Source organism: Miscanthus floridulus, chromosome 1 (assembly GCF_019320115.1).
Source record: "Miscanthus floridulus cultivar M001 chromosome 1, ASM1932011v1, whole genome shotgun sequence".
Classification (NCBI taxonomy): domain Eukaryota; kingdom Viridiplantae; phylum Streptophyta; class Magnoliopsida; order Poales; family Poaceae; genus Miscanthus; species Miscanthus floridulus.
Genome location: NC_089580.1, coordinates 5,813,568 through 5,823,618, shown reverse-complemented (window position 1 = coordinate 5,823,618; position 10,051 = coordinate 5,813,568). Strand labels below are relative to the sequence as shown.

Below are 10,051 nucleotides of genomic sequence, written 5' to 3'. Positions count from 1 at the left end.
CGGTTCTTCCTCTCCACAACACCATTTTGTTGTGGAGTGTATGGAACCAAAAACTCATGCTTGATTCCTTCTTCATCAAGAAACTCTTCAATGTTGGTGTTCTTGAACTCCGTCCCGTTGTCACTTCTAACTCTTTTGATTTTGACATCAAACTCATTTTGGGCTCTTTTCGCAAACTTCTTGAAGATTCCTTGGACTTCACTCTTTTCACGCAAAAAGAATACCCAAGTCAAACGAGAATAATCATCAACAATTACAAAGCTATATTTGTTACCACCAATGCTTATATAAGCGACGGGTCCAAATATGTCCATGTGAAGCAACTCCAATGGCCTTTCGGTTGTCACAACATTCTTGACGGGATGTTTAGCTCCAACTTGTTTTCCTGCTTGGCATGCGCTACAAATCCTATCTTTCTCAAAAGAAACATTTGTTAGTCCAAGGATGTGTTCGCCTTTTTGAAGTTTGGCCAAGTTCCTCATCCCAACATGGGCAAGTCGGCGATGCCATAACCAACCCATGCTAGATTTTGCCATTAAACAAGTCTCAGGATTTACTCTATTTGATGTGAAATCAACTAGATAGAGTTTCCCCTTTAAATGACCCGTAAATGCAATAGAGGAATCCTCCCTTCTATAGACTTCCACACCCTTATCCGTAAAGAGACAATTGCAATCCATCTCACAAAGTTGTGAAACAGACAACAAATTGTATCTCAACGAATTCACAAGTAAGACATTGGAAATGGAATTATCATTTGATATTGTAATTTTACCCAAACCGAGTACTTCACCTTTTTCATTGTCACCAAACACAATATTTCCACTTTGATCATGACTTGGTTGGAATGATGTGAACATGTCCTTCTCTCCGGTCATATGATTGGTGCATCCACTATCCAACACCCAACTTGTTCCACCGGAGGAATATTCCTACAAAAACAAATTAAGCTTTTGTTTTAGGTACCCAAAAAGATTTGGGTCCTAAGGGGTTAGTCACATAAAACTTGGGCACCCAAACACTCCTCATAATTTTCTTTCTCTTTTGGGCACCAACATACTTAACCACAATCTTGCCATCCTTGCCCCAACAACACATATAGTCACTAGCATAGCACCATAGAAGTGGTGTTTGTGGCTTGAGGACATCAGATTGCTTTGTCTTGATTGTCTTGGTATTTGTAGGTTGGATCTTTGGAATGTATACCTTGTTGTTGGCCTTGCATATAAGCTCATCAAGAGCAACGCCCTTGTTGAACTTCACACAAGGCACACCATTTATTATATTCCTTCTATTTGTCTTTCCATCATACCTATTGTAGCCAATGTCTTCCTTGATTGATGGGTGCCTTGATGACTTGTATATAGTCTTGTTAGATTGCTCTTGACACTTACACCCATTCTTCAATATCATCTCCAACCTATGAATCTCCTTGTTTTTCTTCTCTAACTCAACAAGGTTAGTTGCATATGCATTTACATCAATTTTATAGCATCTTTTACAACCATCACTAGTGGAGACATTAGAGACTTCGGTTGTCTTAGGAGAAGTTGAAGTGCTAGCCCAAAGAGTACTATAGTTTAGCTCAAGATTTTGATATTTTTCTTTCAAGCTTGTGAGGCTTTCTTGAGCTATACTCTTTTCATTCTTAAGGCTAGCTATTTGATCATTAACCGAGGAATGTTCCTTAGTCAATTTACCAATTGAGTCATTGGCTAAAAACAATTCAATGGTTAACTTCTCAACCTTCATCTTTTCCTCAACGATAGATGCTTCAAGTGCAAGGTTTTTCTCTCTCTCTTGAGTAATTATATCTCCTTGCAACTCTAAGCATCTATCCCTCTTCTCTAGTTTCTTCATTAGCATTTTTATTTTAGTGAAGGCATTTTTACCAAATTTCTTTATCATGGTTGTTTCAATTTCTTCTATGTTATCATCACAACTATCATACTCATCACTAGAGGAAATGGGTGTAGTATGTACCTTCTCTCCTTTTGCCATGAGATAAGTTGGGGTGTAGTAGTCATTGTCGATGAGGTTGGAGAAGAGCCTCGGTGGTGAAGATAGGTTGGAGAAGAGCTTTGGTGATGAAGTTGAGTCAGGGAAGATCATGGTCGGTGAAGAAGAGTAGTGGATGGTGATGTTTGCGGCTCCCTTCTTCTTCTTCTCATCATCACTTGAGTTACTATCACTTGACTCCCATTCTTCCCCAAGATGAGCTTCACCTCTCTTCTTGCCTTTGTTCTTCTTATCTTCATCCTTGTCATGCTTGTGCTTCTTTTCTCATTAGGACAATCGGCTATGAAGTGACCAACTTGACCACATCCATAGCAAAATCTCTTTTTGAACCTTCTCTTACCATCACCATAGGTCTTGCGGTTGCTTTTCTTCTTCATAAACTTTCTAAGATTTCTAATCACAAATGCAACCTCCGCATCGGAATCTTCTTCTCCACTTGAGGAATCATCCTTCACTTTCTTCTTCTTTTCTTGACTTGAAACTTGACCTTCATGTTGTTGAGTTGCTTTAAGGGCGGCACTCTTGTTGAATCCCATTGTATTAGGATTTTGATTATGAGCATTGATTGCATCTTCATCTAGACACTCATGATGCTTGAGCTTTGAAAGAACTTCTTGAGGTGTCATCTCATCATAACCGGGCCTTTCCATGATCACGGATGCTAGCATGTTGTTCTTGGCTCTATAGGTTCTCAACATCTTTCTAGCAACTTTGTTGTCATCCCATTCATTGCTACCAAGAGCTCTTATGCGGTTGACCAATGCCATGAGCCTATCAAACATGGATTGTGTTGTTTCATTTTGCAAGAATACAAATCTTTCCAATTCACCATGAAGTAACTCTATGTTGCCTTTTCTCACACTTTTATCTCCTTCAAATGATACTTTCAAAGTATCCCAAATTTGCTTTGCACTTTCCATTCCATTCACTTTTCTAAACTCATCCGGAGCTAGGCTTGACACAAGCAATGCTACGGCTTGTGCATTTTGATGGAGGTTGTGCACTTCTTCCGGAGTTATCTCTCTATCTTCATCGGTAGGAATCATCACACCAACATCCACAACTTCCCAAAGTCTTGCGGCTATTAGATGCATCTTCATCTTGTAAGACCAATCGGTGTATCTTGTTCCATCAAAGTGAGGTGGCTTGCCAATATTGACGGACGGAGTATGTAGTGTTGAACCTTTCATGATTTGTCCATAGTCAAAACTCATGTGTGAATATATTCCTTTTTCATGAGCATGCTCACCGGCTCCAATATCACTAGCGGCATCTTTGTTTGCTTCATTCTTGTCACTAATATCATTCTTGCCACTTATTGCATCATCAACCTTCTTGCTCAATTCTTCCTTCAACTTGCTCATCTCATCTTACATCTTTTTCATTTCATCTTGAAAGAGCTTGACTTGAGTACTCATCAACTCTTCAGCTATTTTCTTGGCCATTTCGACGGCAACGGCTTGCATCTTGTCGGTCTCCGACATTGTTTCTTCTCACGTGGTGAAACGCAAAGAGAAGACCTCGCACTGATACCAATTGAAAGGATCTAACAATGCCTAGAGGGGGGGGGGGAATAGACGTATCTAAAAATTTACTGCAAATGCTAAGTTCAAATCTGTCAGCCACTGTCGGAAGTCCCGACATTTGGGCCGGAACTCCCGACGTTGTCAGAAGTTCCGACGCAAACATCAGCAGTCCCGACGCCTAAGTGAACTACAAAAGCAGTGCCAAATTTAACTTTGCGGATAAATAATCTTACAACCTCACTTCCTAGTGGTTTGGTGAAAATGTTGGGTCACTCCCTTGACGCCGTAATGCCTCCAAACCGTAGATCGAGTCCAAACCCTAAAATGGAGATTTTGGAGACAAAGAGACAAACACATACAAGTAATCTCAAGCAATCACAACAACAACAAGCACGCGGGACACAAGGATTTATCCCGAGGTTCGGCGACCCCATAAAGGAGCTCCTACGTCCTCGTTGTTGAGGTGACCACTAAGGTCGGAGTCTTTTCCACCTCCTTGCCTCTCTCAAAGCGACCACAAAGGTCACTTGAGCTTTCCACTAAGAAATCGAAGGGTGATACAAACTTCCCAAGACTCTTCCACAAGATGGAAGCTCTGGGCAACGCCTAGCCAGCTAGGGGCAAAGCCCCAAGAGTAATAGACGCAAAGACAACCAGCTTGATGAAGAAATCAAGTGCTCAAGCTTTCCAAAGTGATGCTCTCACTTAATCCACTCTTCTTTCACTCAAAAACTAAGGGAATCGAAGATTGGAGCAAAGGAGAAAGGAGAGGGGTGCTTTAGTTGCTTGGGAGCTATTCAGCACGAAGTGAGTCAACTGTGAAATGAGTCCGTAATGGTTAGAAGTGAAGAGAGGAGTATTTATACTCCAAGTGAAAATCCAACTGTTCAGATCTACGTCGGAAGTCTCGACGCAGATCCTGGGACTTCCGACATCAACAGAAAACACTGTTCACAACGGGTCAGAAGTCCACGGGTGAAAGTCAGTGTCAGAACTCTCGGCAAATGTCGGGACTTCCGACGTGCACAGTTAAACAAACAGCCAGCACCGTTGATGCCGGGACTCCCGGCTTGGGTCAGGTTAGTGTCGGAACTCCCGGCGAACGTCGGGACTTCCGACGGTCGGAACTCCCGGTGAACGTCAGGACTTTCGACGTGCACAGACAGCGAGCAGTCAGAAGCACAGGTGCCGGGACTCCTGGCTTAGGTCGGGACTTCCGACATCGAAAGTCACAGAAAATTATTCTATGTGCTCGTGAAGTGCTAGAGTGACTCTCTTTTGATTTTATTTAAATGCTTGAGCACTCTATCTTCCTCAGACCAACTAAACTTGCATCCCTCTTTATAGTGCGGCGGATCCTAAACTCAAAAACAAAATTAAAACCTTTGGAGATCGTTTTGAGTTCGTCCGCCTTTACAACTTCAAGAATTGAGGGATACCATTTCATCTTTATCATCTCTTTGAATCTTTCATGGGACTAATAGCTGCAACATATCTCATTAAGATCACATTAGTCCCTAATTTGGATGTCATCAATACACCAAAACCCACATAGGGGGCAAATGCATTTTCAAGTAGTAGTAGTACTATGTTTGTGTGTGTATTGCCATTTGTTTACTCCAAATCCACTCAGTAGCTAGCAGCATCCAACGCTGTAGTAGTAGTAGTAGAAAATGAATCCAAGATAAGTTGAAACTATGAGAACTGAAACTCTGTAAGTAGTAAGTGTTATGTGACAGTCATAGAAAACATTTGGATTGGTAGTGCCAACTGCCAAGTGATCAAAAGTGTAAACAATGAACCACAGAAATTCTGAATACACTCATTATTCTTACTGATTGGGAAGTATGGAAACATAGGAACAATTGCATTTTTTATGGAGCTGTCGCTAGTGTAGTTTGGTGGGGTGAGATCAGTGGAGTAGGAAGGGGCCCTGTGGCAAGCTGCAGGCTCTGGAAGCTGCTGCCTGGATACAAAAACTTGATGCATGGTGCAGTGCATCTGTTTTTTTTTTCTACCATGTAATGTTTGAACTGATTCCTATGGGCTGGTGCTTTGTATTCCTTTTCTTGTACTATAATGAAATGAATCTTGTACTATAATGATATGAAGAAAATAGAGGGGGTAGGAAAGACCATTCTCTAGCTGGAAAAATGATTTTTTCAAACAAAAAGTAATTGATATCAAATCAAACAGATAATAAGAATCATAGATCATGTCAATTATATGGGGTTGATACTGCAGGAATATTTTCTAACATTAAAACCTGCTAAATGTTTCACAATGAATTACTAATAGGTCCAATTCTGCTGAATTTCGGTTTAGGATGAATGAGAAAAAAATCAGTATTACCAAAGGAGTACATGCTTCAAACCAGCACCTTTGGCAGGCTCTACAATGGCCTCTCTTACATCACCCATCATTCACAAATTTCGAACTGACACTAATATGTTGCTTTTTTTCAAGTTTTTAGAACCTACCTTAAATCTTGTCTCACACATGCAATCACTTCTCTTTTGTGTAGGGGCAATCGGCGGCGTCGAATGATGTTCATGGCACACCTCCAGCTCAGGGCACACCTCCGTCGCAGTGGGACCGGTGGAGTGGCCGTCAACAATAGAGGTAGATGGACTTGTGCTTGTGATGCTTATTTGTGAATGGTGGCACTTGTGGCGGCACTTGGATGATATTTGTGGATTATGTGATACTTGTGGACAACTTGTGATGATATTTGTGGACTATGTGATACTTGTGGACAACTTGTGATGATATTTGTCATGGTTATGGATTATATGTGATGGCTGTGTGATATATGTGATTGTTGTGATATGCGATGGTTGTGTGATATATGTATGTGTGGATGCAATAAACAAAAAAAATGCAAAAAAAAGCAAATTTCCCAGCTATGCCGAGTGCAATGACCAAGACACTCGGCAAAGGTGGGAGGCTTTGCCAAGTGTCAACCGGAAGACCCTCGGCAAAGCCTCGCTTCCTTTGCTGAGTGCTACAAGTTAGACACTCGGCAAAGCCTCCCTGCCTTTGCCGAGTGTAGTGCGAGTGACTCTCGGCAAAGAGAGCGGGCTTTGCCGAGTGCCCCCGTGAGGCGCTCGGCAAAGCGACCGTAACCGTCGTCTGGCGCCGTCAGACAACTTTTCTTTGCCGAGTGGTTTACGGGCACTCGGCAAAGCCTTTGCCGAGTGCCCGACAAAAGACCCTCGGCAAAGAGGCCTTTGCCGTCACTGGCTTTGCCGAGTGATCTTTGCCGACGGTTACACTCGGCAAAGCCTTTGCCGAGTGTATATGGGGATTTGCCGAGTGTCACAGGCACTCGGCAAAGAGCCTGAGTCCGGTAGTGCATTGTCATCATCTTCTAAACGAACGTTCAGATCAAATGCAGCAACTCTTGGATCAGCCGCCATTGCATGTGGAACAAGCAAAGAGAAGAGAGGGAAGTGAGGAGATGAGGCAAGGTAATGGAAAGAGAAGAGTCCAGGAAAGACTGCGTTTTAATAGGCACCGTGGAACTCAAACGACGGAGCTGGCGAGCGCTAAAATTAAAATCCCGTGGCGCCACCGCAAAAAACATTTGCCTGTGAAAAAAACAACGAAAAATGGCGCCCAACATGCCGCCAAAAGCACCCAAACGCATGCGCCACGCCCAGCCGAATCAAATTCGCGCGCCATGCAGCCACAGCACTCACGCCACGCAGGGCCACAGTGCCATGCAAAATCAAGCCAGTAACAAAAAAATGGTGCCCGCCAGGTATCGAACCTAGGACCAACGCCTTGATGCACTAGCCGTCTAAACCGGTAAACTTTCTCGTATAGAATGCACCCGCAACCGTATTTAATAGGGGTAGACAGGGAAAAATACCCCCTAATTAATCACTCCTTGGTAAGCACAATCCTGTCCTAAACGACATGTTTTCTAGGTATGGAGGGAGTACCTTATTTATTACATGTACACACAGACAAGCCTTACAGTTGCAAATATTTCGACAAAATGGGCAATGTTCCTCAAAATCATGCTCTGATAAATGTGGATACCTGTTTAGGCCATGTCAAAAACACAAACAGTGGGCAGTTCAATATCCAACGACATAAAATGCACTAGCACGGTGACTGAAAAAAAGATACTACATAAGATGCATAAGAACAAACATAATGCCAGCTCAATAAAAAATGAGTTCTGCAAGAGCCAAACCAGCGCTTGATGCACTTCACACAGTATCTCCTCTTAACAATTTTGCACCCCAGGCACCTTATAACTCTTCCATTGTCATTTCTCTGGCACTGATGGCACATGTTTGATGCTCCGGTCACCTGCACCTTCTGCAAATTTTAGGAACAAGCTTAATAGCACGCAAAGCCCTCTTAACAAGCTTATAGGAAATGTAAAGACTATAGTTCAGAACAAGCTTCCCAAAATGTAAATGCTTCTGATACACGTTGCAGCTTAAGAAATTGCATGCACCATAAGTAATGTGCTCATATACTTCATATATACCGTGTACATAGCTATAAGGTGCGTAAAAGATGCCTCTTTGATGGATTTCAGCTGTCGGTCCAGCTGGTCCTGCAAGAAACTGCAGACCAGGCACACCTTTGGATGCTCACGATGCTAAGGTGCTAGGCTGCCTGCCTGCTTGTTGTGGGTTGATCCTGTGTTAGGGATGGTAGTAATGTGTTTCCAAGGGCATGTATGTGTTAAAAAAAACTAATCCCAGCTGTGGATTCAGTTTGTAAATAGGACTGCTACTAACTAGTATTAATACGATGACACAGTTTTCCGGCATGTTAGAGAGAGAAAAAAAATAGTGGGTAAAAAACGTGATGCAAGCATGTGCCCCAGCCCCCAAATGCAAGTAGAATGTACAATGAAATCGAGCCAAGTTTAAGAGCAAAGCAAAGAATGGATAAGCAAATCCAGTGCAAGCACATGCTAGAACTTAATTACGTTCACAAGATTGGTCCGCCACTATGGATAACGAAATGCTTGGTTTAAGGAATGGGGTGATTCATCGTCGTCTTCTTATTTTCGTCTTCTCACTCCTCACTTTTTTATTGGTCTGTGAAATAGAATGAGTTGAGCCACATTATGGATTGTAACATAGAGTAGTTCCTTAAACCAAAGTACCAAACGAGAGGTGGATGGAGAATATCGACATTTCAACTCTGGCGTTTGTATCTGCAAAAATGGTACTAGGTTCCACAATCAAAGAACACGTCAAATAGTAACGGCATCGAATAATTACCCGGGTGGCAGATTCGGTGAACGGAGACTTTCGCTTGGACATCCCGCCGGCGAGCTTCATTCGATGCCTGCGCCTGCGGCGGCGAGGACGCGAGGGAACCCGGCCGGCCAGAAGGAACGCCGCCTCGTCGTGGCCTCATGGGCCGCCGGCCGCCGCTTTGAACCAGTGAAGAGGAAGGGACGGGTCGATAATTAATAGTGCTCCCGGGGGACCCACGCGTCATAGACCAACAAGGGGTTCGGGCAGCCCTGCGGTTCCTAGGTGTGGGTGGCGGGGGCCGATGTCAGGGACGTGGCCCGCGCACAGCGGCCTAGGTTTGTTTTTTGTTTATAATTTTGGTTTGGTTGTGACTGGCATCCGGACGTCGGACGGATGCCTGGACGTCCACGCTACACGCTACACTCCGTTTTCCACGCTCAGGCCGGCATGTCCTCGCCCGAGCCCATTTCGCGTGCCCACACGGGACCCGCGTCGTTAGACAGCGCACAGGGACCGGTCGCCCCCCTGCACTTCTCACGTGCATTGCAACATATGCAACATCAAATCTACTTTTGCAACATATGTCCAAAACAGCTGAAACACTTGCGACATACATCTAAAACACTTACAAAACACCAGAAAAAACTTGAAAACATGTGTCTAGCAATTGCAAACATTAAGATAAAACACCAACATACATATGAAAAACATCTAAAACACCCGCATATATATGCAACATCCCAATTTATTTTTGAAACATCCGAATGAAACAATTGCAACATACATCTAAAACAGATGAAACATTTGGAACTTACACTTGAAACATACGAGTATAGCCCATTGCAACATGTGCAACATCTCGATCTATTTTTGCAACATCAATATAAAACACTTGCAACATACCTCTGAAACGTCTGAAACACTTGAAACATACACTTGCAACATGTGCTTTCAGCGTAATGTCACCTTGCTGCTTGGACAAATGGAGGCTCGTCGTTGCGGAGCTCAACGCTGGTGCAGAGGTCAACAGCGCGCGCGGGAAACTCACCGGCGGGGTGGCGTCACACGAAGCTCCTTCTCTCGCCTGATTGCTAGAGCATCAAATAAGGCAGCGCGGGTGTGACGCCGGAGACGAGGAGGCACGCGGTGTCGTACCCAAGGAGGCACGCGCTGGCGCCGATGAGGAGGAGCAGCGCGGGGTGGAGTCGGTTGCAAAGCACCCCCGGGAGCAAGCCGAGGTTCTCGCCGACGTCACAGGCGACCTTGAGCAGC

General features: G+C 43.8%; 1 long non-coding RNA gene across 2 annotated transcripts; it reads right to left on the bottom strand.

Moving 5' to 3' along the window:
• Positions 1 to 7,319: 7,319 nt before the first annotated feature.
• On the bottom strand, positions 7,320 to 8,949 carry LOC136471712 (uncharacterized). 2 transcript variants are annotated; one of them, XR_010762094.1, is made up of 3 exons: positions 8,801 to 8,949; positions 7,750 to 7,877; positions 7,320 to 7,667 (listed from the first exon to the last, which is right to left on the bottom strand). It is a non-coding gene; the product is annotated as an uncharacterized lncRNA (long non-coding RNA). The 2 variants fall into 2 exon arrangements; XR_010762095.1 differs by having other exon boundaries at positions 7,320 to 7,592.
• Positions 8,950 to 10,051: the final 1,102 nt, after the last annotated feature.